This window comes from Episyrphus balteatus, chromosome 2 (genome assembly GCF_945859705.1).
Source record: "Episyrphus balteatus chromosome 2, idEpiBalt1.1, whole genome shotgun sequence".
Classification (NCBI taxonomy): Eukaryota; Metazoa; Arthropoda; class Insecta; order Diptera; family Syrphidae; genus Episyrphus; species Episyrphus balteatus.
In genome coordinates this window covers 4,103,964-4,114,474 of record NC_079135.1, presented here as the reverse complement: position 1 = coordinate 4,114,474, position 10,511 = coordinate 4,103,964, and positions in this window count along the sequence as shown.

Below are 10,511 nucleotides of genomic sequence, written 5' to 3'. Positions count from 1 at the left end.
GGGAATATGTAAGACAACGTTAAGGCATCTTTCTAAATATATTCACTTATTTCTGTATTTGATAGACTGTCAAAATATAAACCAAACATCACATTTGGCACACTTATGGTGATATAGACACCATTTTGTTTTTAAAAGATTTTTTTGAACCTGGAAAATTAAGCTACACTGAGGAAAAAAATAAATTGAACTTGAAACGTCGTTGTTTCAAAGATGAACTACTTTGATTTATGTGACTTTAAGAAACGAAACCATAAAAAATCAACCATTTTCCAGGATGATTTTAAAATGTTCATCTTCAACGCAAAATCATTCCGAATAATAGTTAAATCAATGTGGTTTTCATTGATTTCACGTTGTTTTATGGTGGCTTTTCCCTCAGTGTATATGACAAAATGGTAGCAATTTCAATTACCTACAATATAAATTTGGTTATTTTTTTTTGTCTAATTAATAATAGGTATTTAGAAGTTACAGTCCATTTTGTAAAAAGTAGTATTTAATGGACTTAACTTTTTTTGACACAAAAAAAGAAAAACTGCTTTTGCAAAAGCTGTAAAACTCTTTTCCGCTGAGTTTTTCACTGCAAGAACGAATTTTGCGACAAGGCACTTTCGTTTTGGACCGGAGTTTCGGCCTCCACAAGGGGCTTAATCCACAAGAACACTTTCGTCTTTGTATCTATTCTGGCATTTAATTTATTTTTCTTTTCTTATTTAAGGGCCTAAAGCAGAAGTTTTTTCGTATTCACCATGTAAATCGTACCATCTAAAGCTAGCTCGGTCCTCTTTTACAGTGCTTTACTTAACTATGCAGTGGTCGTCACCTTCAATTTCATCTTCATCCAAATCGTCAGAAATTTCATTTTTTTTTTTTTTTTAAGTGAAAACTTCTTATGACGATGAAACGAAAAAGCGACAGGAAAAATCAATTGATTATAACTTTTTTTCTTTAAAAGATAGATGAATAAAATTTATACCTACTGTAGATAGGTAATAGAATAAACTATAACTGTACAAAATGTCAATTAATTTGATATTCAAAATCCTTAGATAACGGTGAAAAGATGTTTTTTCTCTCACGTTATATCTTTTGATCTACAGCACATACAGATTTATCTATAGTACGCATGCTGATAATACTAACTTTCATTTGATATATCACACATAACGGTACGTGGTCTACAAGTTACACAATCTTGAATTGAAAAACTTGCATAATGCATCAAAAAACCTGCGAAAATCTGTTGCCGATGACCAGCTATCAGTATAGGAAGTACCGTAATCTCAGTTTGAAATTTCGATATGCTTGGCCTTAAAAAATTCTTGCTTCGTTTGTAGGCATTGTAGAAATATGATTTAAGCGTCATAAAAAAGGTGAAATAATAAGATTTCAGATGATATAAAATTTATTATAGGTTGTGATTTTAAAAAATGGATTTAATGGTGTTTGAAGATAAAAAATATTGATTTTTTTTTTTGCTTTTTTTTGATGAAAATTTATTGGGTTCCAAAAAATTCTAGCTCTTTTTGCAGATGTTGTATAGACATGATCTTCTTCTTCCTTTTTCTCGGCGCTGTTATGATCTCGATGTCGAGGGGATCATAACTATCCCACGTAACTGCTTCACACTAGTGATCCGCCTGTGGGGTTCGCCGGGTTGACCTCAGAAATCGGCGGCAAGCCTCCCGGTTTTGTATTGTTCCATTTCTAAGGCCAACTGAATGCTGGTGGTTTTGCATTTGCTTGTACCAGGAGTTTTTAGGCCTACCTTTCTTTCTATTTCGTATTTATTTCGTTGTATAGACATGATCGATACAAAAAATTTCAAACAATAAGCTTTCAGATGGTATATGTATGTAAAATTTATTACAATTTGTCATAAAAAAAATCATGTGTGCAATTAACACGTGGAAGAAGTTAAACCTTAAAAAATAATTTTTCTTGAAAATAAAAATCGAAAAAATCTAAATTAGCTCCTTTAAATTAATTTTTTTTATATGAAAAATGATTTTTTAAAGTTTCACTTCTAATACGTATTAATTACTCACATGTTTTCTTTTTTTTTGTATGTTTAATAGGCATCAATGTGTACCGAAATTTTGACTTACAATTTACAAATCTTAGTTTTGGGAAACTCTATATAACTGAAAAACCATGTTAGCTACAAATATTTGGTTTGCTCAACAAATAAGAAACTATTTTTTTTATTCCGCCACAAAGTGTTGATTAGTACTCGTTATCTTTCTTTCCAATAAATAAAGTTTTTGTTACACAAAATTATATTAAAATTTCCCAAACTCATGGTTGTTAAAAAAAAAAAAAAAAATCAATACAAAACAAAAAATCATGATATAGAATTTTTTTCCCGGAAATGAAAAACAGTGACTTTAACGTTCCGGATCCATATTTCTTTTCGAAATATTACCTTAAAAACAATTTTGGTTAGTGTCTTCGATTAAAATATTTTTGCGGCGAATTCATATTCCGGTTCCTGTCTGTGCTTACTAAATTTACTAGTTTCCTATTTCCTCCTGACAAACACCCTTAAAATCTGACTGGGAATTGTCGTGTTAGTTCTTAGTTGGAAAAAGCTGATTATAAGATATTGGGATGCCTTAACAGAATTTATTTAACTAAAGAAAACTTCTTTTAAATAAATCTCAGACGATAGGTACCTTCATGTGTGAGTTATTTTTATAGTAGAGTAACTAAAGCAAATTATTAGGGAACCCGGCCGAACAGCTCTGATTTTGACGAATTTTTTTTTCAAACGTAGGTAATTAAAAATACTTTTAAGTCTATAGAATAAAAATTGTCGATGTTGCCGTATTGTTTTTTTTTAAATTAAAATTATATTTTTTTTGATAAAACCATTTTTTTGCTTAAATTTCATAAAACAAATAATAGCAAAAGATTCTCTAGGTAATTTAAGGGAAAAAAATTAAAGGGAGTAAGGGACAATCTTCCATCGTTTAAGCGATAAATGCAATTTTCTCACAATCTGACTTCAAACACAAAAAAAAATATTTTTAAAACAACGGCAACACCTACAATATTTTAAAATACATTTTTAAAAAGCCAGAACCTCATTCTTATCTCTTAAATTTAAATGCACTAAATTTAATTAAGAGTTTTTGAAAAAATGGTCCTCAAACTCAGAATTAAAAAAAAAAAATGATTACAAAAATTTAAAATCACTTTTTTCAAAACTTTTTCCAATAAAATTTAAATTTATTTTTAAAAAAATTTTGACCATAAATATTATCAGTGGAATTCCGAAGCAGAAAAGGTAATATATATAACACTTTTAAAAAAATAATTAAAAATTACTTCAATTTCAATGTGTTTTTTTGATAAAAAAAACTGAGTTTTTGCATTGAAATACCTAATTAATTTTCTCAAAGACTTTGGTAAATAAGAACTTTAAATTTTTGCTATTTAACTTTCAACAGTAAGGGTTATTAAATGAATAAAAAATAATTTTATATTTAGATGTTGAACTTAAAAAAATAAGTAAAATTTTTTTTCAAAACTTCTATTAAAAAAAGTTCTTCGAAAATGAAATACTTTTTAATTTTTTTCATTAACCGTAATACATATTGACATTTCCTTTTATAATTTCAAATCATAATAAATGTGGCCAAACAAATTTGAAAATAAATGCATTTTATATTAAGAAAAAGTTTTAAAAATGTCGTTTTTAATAATTAATTAAAATTTTTTCAATAATTTTTTTTTTCAAAAATCTGAGTTCAGTTACCATTCTTTCAAAAGTCCTTCATTAAATTAACTTCATTTTAATTTTACAAATATGACTAAGCTTCTAGCTTTTTAAAAATGTATATTTAAATATTGTAGGTGTTTCCGTTGTGTTCAAATATTTTTTTTTGTGTTTTAAGTCAATTAATAAGAAAATTGCATCTATCGCTTGATTCCGATTAAAACTTTTGTAAACTACACATCGTCTTATATCATTCTTTTTATTTAATTAAATTTTGGAATCGAACATTTGGAAAATTGTCCCTCACTCAAATATATTTTTTTTCCTTGAATTTCCTAGACAATCTTTTGGCATCAATTAATTTATGAAATTTAAGAAAAATTTTTGAAAACAAAATTTTTTTGTTCACAAAAATCTTCAATTAAATTTAAAAAATCAAAACGGCAACACCGGCAATTTTTAATCTATAGACTTTAAAGTATTTTTAATTACCTACGTTTGAAAAAAAAGATCATCAAAATCTAAGCTGTTTGGCCGGGTTCCCTAATATTGCCAATTTTTGAGCTTTAGCTACTCCACTATGAAGGCTGAAATGTTTTTTTTTTCATTTTGAAAGGATTTATTTGTATATTTTGCCATTAACATGCTTTATGATAGAATTTAAATATATTTTTGTTTTATTTTGATAGAAGTATTTTTAGAGCTATTTTTTGTGTTAAGAAATACTTTGAATTATCTATTTATCAAATTTCTATTTGTCAAATTCGCAAAAACCATATCAATCATTGCTAGCATGATAGATGCACTGACACAAATCGAGTATCAAAGGGGGGTAGGTTTAGTTCTCACTTTCACGCATAACAAATGCACCCTAGGCTACATAAATAGAGCATTTATATGACATATCGCATCGACCAGTAAATAGTGGTAGGTTAGTATAAAAATGCATAATAGTAATTTTTTTCTATAGTTTTTCTTTTATTTTATACAAAAACTTTCCCTTTTGTTTGATTTGAAATTTGAGGATTTTGTTTGTTCGTTACGAATAGAAAAATATTCATTCTACGTATAGTGAGTGTGCAAAAGAATTGAAAGGAAAAAGTAGAGTAAAAACGGTCGTTGTTGGTGGTGGTGGTGGTGAATGGTGATGGTGTGGTCATTGCAAATTAAGTTGGGGTGCGTTTGAAGGGTAGCACGCGGCACAACGACCATTAGGGGTTGAGTACGTATGAAAGAATTGAATTCTTTTGTGTTCATTTATGAAAAATGTGAAAAACATTTTTGTGACTCGTCGATATTTTAGCGAAAGAGCAGTAATATCGATGAGGGGTGGTATTTTTTAGCAATGTTTTAGGGAAGTTTTTTATGTTCTTTTATTTTTTTAAGGAGGATGGTTTTTTTTTTATAGCAACCAATGAAAATGATTAACCAATCATTTGACGAGAATATAGAAATGGAGAACAATCCTTTGGTTTTTTTTTTAGGTAAGTATAGAAGGTTTAGGTACCTAGGCATTTCAATAAAAATAATTTTTTATTTCGAAATATTTTGGATTTAGGACTGGTCTCTCGACTGACAATGATGTCTTGTAGTTTTGCAGTTTTGCTCACAAAGGGCTTAATGGCCAAAGATTATGTAGTAGACTTTTTGGGGATATAATGAAAGCGTTTGATATGGTTGACAATAATATTCTTTTGAGTAAATTGTATTATTCAGGCAATAACTATGGAGTCCCACAGGGGTCAGTTCTTGGTCCGATGCTTTTATTGATATAAACGAACTCTATGTGTATTGGAACAACCATTTTCCGGAGATGATTTAGGAATAATGACCTATTTACTTAAGCCTGGTTATGTTGTTCACTTATTAAGAATTTGCTTTGATGAACACAAATTGTTAGTAAGTAGCAAAACGTATGTTTTTCAGCCTCACAAATAATGTGACTGATGGAATAAAAATTTGTTTACCAAAACAAAATTCAGCAGGAAAATAAGTAGTAAGATGGATTTGTAATGTAATGCTTTTTGCTGCAAAAAAAAATGTTTATGTTAATGTTAACACTTTCTAATTAAATTTTTGGGCTTCTTGATTGCTTAAAATTTAAATGAAAATTGAACTTTTTACCACTTAAGACTGAATCCTTTAACATTTCTTTGAATTTAAGAAGTACCATGGTCCATGACCAATAGTTCCTTATTTTATATTATTTAATTTCCAAAAGCGAAATTTTTTAGTTTTCAATTTTTGTATAATATGATTTAGTTTTAATTTATAGCTCATTTATTTAACATTTCCATTAATTTAACATCGAAAATGTGTCATTTCATTTATGACCATCATCCAACCAACCACATTCTTTATGATTTCTATCGGAAAATTCTGTCAATCACAGTGTCCACTTTCAATACTAACGAAAATGTTACACATTCTGCTTATTTAATGCAAATTGCCACTTGAATTGTCACAAATAATAGAAATGTCAATCAAATGTCCAGAAATCGGACAATTATCATGGGTTTGGTTGTTTGACAGGCATACAATTAGGGGCACATGCAAATTTTTTTTTATTTCGTTGATGGCTTTTGTTAAACTATTATCAGTTTTTTTTTCTTCTTAAGGATTATCTCACAGTTGCGTAGAAATAAAATAGTGCGAGTGAAAAAAAAACTCCCCCTGCCCTTTTACTAAATAGAAATACTGCAAAGTATATCGATACATCAATGAATAAAAAGTGAGAGTACCTATCTTTTTTTTATCGATAGAGGTCATCGCAGCTGGACAGCAGCAAACACATGCGGGGTATTAAAAAAAAAACAGAAATTGGCACGAGCTCCCTCGCGCAATCATCGATTTTTCCGAGGATTATTTTTATCCGCACCAACAAACATTGTTATTCATAGTTTTTTTCTGTGCATTTATACCAAATATATATAAAAAAAAAAACCCAAACAATCCCAAAATAATAATAGTACGGATATGGATTCCTGATTGCACCATTTTTGTAGGTACAACATCCGGCTTTGTTATTATTTTCTTCTTTTTTTTTCAATGAAAATCAAAAGGAAATAATACAGTTGCCGGTTGAGACCGAAAATACTTTGATGGCTATTCTCACACCAAACATACGATGACCTTTCTGATCCTTTTTGAATTTAAGGATTTTCTTGCTGAGATAGAATTGAAGAGGTTCTTGGCAGCATGCGGTCACGTGGTGGTCTTCTGGTTCTTAAATCCTGAGTACACTAATTGAGTCAAACTTATTGAAATTTGGTGAATAAACAGTTGATTTATTACCTGACCAATAATTAAAATGAAAGAATATTAACAGTTAGTCTACATAAAATAAAGACAAAATATTAAATAATGTTAAGTGCAAGAATTTTCTAGGACAACTAATATCATACAAAAAATGTTGAAAACAGGATTTAATTTGGACAAGAACATTTGTTTGTGAAAAAAAAAACGAAAACAATATCCTTCCTTGATTACGATAACATGAGAAATTAATACAAAAACAAATCTGAAAAAAGCAATTTTTTTCTAAATTGGTATTAGGTAAGGTAGATAGTACAAGCAATTAAATTTAAATAAAAACGAATAATGAAGGGAAAACTATCAACATTTTAAATCATACACATTTTTTTGTTTCACTTATCCATTAAATAAGTACTAAATTAAAAAAAAATCTCTCAATAAATTATTTCGTTTGTAAACAAAAGTCGGATTTCTTAAGAAAAAAAATTTTTATCTCGGTTATTTATGGAATATTCCCAACAATGTTGTACCATTTTGAAAAGAGAATTGAACACACCAACTTTTAAGGCAACTTGCCGAAACATCGTAGTTCATTTTTTTTTACACTACGGCTCATTGAATTAGAGTCATGTAAATTTTTTTAGTACTAAGTTGGGTAAAAAAGTAAAATTTTCTTTAAAACTGATGTAGCTGAGTTAAAATTTTTGAATGCATTTGATAGCAGGGTTATTCAAGGTTCCGTAACAAAAGAAAAAAATAAGAAAACTTAAGATTTGTAGTCACGGCACATGAAAAACCGTCACAGGGTGACCATTTTTTCGACTTTTTTTCAAATGCCCATAACTCCCAAAATATATGGCTGCGATTTTTTTTATTATTTTTCGGATAACTGTCACCACCTACCCTATCTACCGTTTTCGTTTCGACGTTAACTTTTGGGACACCCTGTATAAAATAAAATGCTTAGGTGATGGAACAAACTATTGTCCTTCAGTTTATGTAGGCACTTCTATGCAGAAACTTAAAAATAGAATAGCTGGTCATAGATCAGATATTAATAGCGGACAGTCCCAAAAAACAGCGTTAGCTTTACATTGTTTAGATGAAGGACATAGACCAGTTTTCAATAATGTAGACATTTCAAAAACAGAAAAACACTATAGTAAGAGAATGTTGCTAGAAATGCAATATTTTAGATACAGATAATACTGTTAACAGGAGATCGAATTGTGAGGGACTTAGCAATATTTATAATCAGTTTGTCCAAAGAAGTATCTAAGATTAAATCTTATCTTTTTTGACTAGAATTTTAGGTAAGATTTGTTTTTGTTTTTATAAAAAATTTGAATTTCTTATCAAATAGAAACGAAAGTCTTTTTCAAGACTTCAATTGTTGAAATTTTGAAATATTAAAAATTAAAAACAAAAACAAGCAACTTTCCAAGAAGTTAGAAATCCTAGATGTTAAAATATATTTGTGCCCTTAATTATGAAAGTGGACTAAGTCACTCCTAAAAATGGCCTCAAATCTAGCCTTAAAATAATTATTATTTAATAGGTAAAGTTTATTTGAAAGCGAAATTGCGGAAAATAAACTTCTTTATTGCTCCTCTAGTGATTTAATTAAAGAAATATAATTAAATCGTTATAAGAAAATTATTATGTAAGTTTTTCTTTAAACAATTCAAAAAGCGACTTAGTCCACTTTCATAATCATGGGCACATTTAATATATTTCACAAATATTGTAAGTATAGGTAATTTATTCCTTTTTTTAATATTTTTAAGTCATGTTTTTTATTAGAGTCCTGAAGAAGGGTATAAGCATACCCGAAACGTCGACTAGTACTAACTAAGTATATTGAAGAAAGACCTATAGCCCACGGAAAAAGTAAAATTTATTTTACTTAAAAGGTCACAAAAGGAGAAATAAATTAATAATTAACGATGTTCTACTTTGATTTTAAAATTTGCATCTTCAACGCAAAATCATTCCGGAAAATAGTTGAATCAACGTTATTTTCCTTGATTTTAAGTTGTTTTTTCACCCAGTGTAGGTGTAACCGTTGATTTTTAATAATTTTTTTGCCCCTCCCCGTTAAATAATTTTTTTTTGTCAAGACCCTACCTACACGCTCTTGCTTTTTTAAACATTACTCCTGAATCACCCTAACCGCAATTTTCTGTGTTAGTAATTTAGAAAAAGGCAATCAAGTTGATACTATACGGTTTTTTCTAAGACGTTTGGTAGAGTGAAGTGAAAGCTTTTAAATTCTGCTCAGAAAGCTTGAATTTTTGAATTTTCATGAACATATATTGAACTCGTTAAAAAGAAGCTATCTAACAAATTGTATTCAGTTTGTCCAAATTGGTACAGAGAAATCAGTGAAAATTTTGAACCACTCCTGTGTATCTCAAGGTAGCCCTCTTGGATCACATCTGTTACTTCTTTTTATTAATTACTTCAGTATGTAGGTAATAAATAGTTTGAAATCCTATATCACCGAGTATAGTAAAATTGCAACATATTTATGTTCAATTTAAATTTCCTCACACTAATCACTTATCAATTTAAACAATTGATTGTGATAAAAGTGATATCTTATCTCGGGAAGATCAAAAATATTCCCACGAAAATGCAAGAAAGAAAAACAAAAATTAAATAATCTGTTTGTTTGGTGTCGTCCGCGCGTCTTCTTCTCGTCATCGATATATTTTTTTTTTCTTTTGAAAAAAACTCACAAAAAAAAGTACAATAACAACAATGAAAGTAAAAACAAAATATTATTGCATCTTCAACTTCTTCATCTACTCTACACACTTGCCCCATGAAGATAGTGGAAAATTGTCAAACTCACAGTATTAGATATCTCAAAATACAAGTCACAAACAAAACATCAGAAGAAGAAAAAAGAACTGTTGATACTTTTCCAAAGCAGTTCAAAGTTGAAAACCTGATGCAATCCATCTGCATCTGTGTGGCACAAGTAGCCGAAAAAATAGAGAAGATCCCATAAAAGAATGAAAAATAACAAAAAAAAAAAGTTGAAATGAAGCAAACATGGAATCCCAAGAATTTTCCAAGTACTACGCATTTTTTTTTTGTTCTTCTGTTTCGTATGCTCACCAAATATTTTCAGGTCATGGTATAGAGAGTCCAACTTGTATTCACTTCTTCTTTATTTTTCGGTCTTTGTAACGCATTAGAAGAAAATAATATTGTGAGTGGCAGCAGAAGAAAGGGTTCATTAGATAAGGGCTCTATGTCTTGTACGAAAGACGAACAAAAAAAAAAACAACAACAACAAAGCCAAGAAAACAACCTTGTTTAGGGTCTGCTAGAAATAGTGCCACGCTACCATATTAATAAGTGAAAAAGAGAAGACGATCAGAGTTTGTTTTTCTTCTTCGTTTCTTCACTCTTCTCCATCCTTGATAACTATCTACGGAGAAAAGACATAGAAAAAATGCTAGAAAATAGTCAAAAAAAGAACTGAGAGAGTTTATCATTTCATAATTATTGTTGTGTGAGT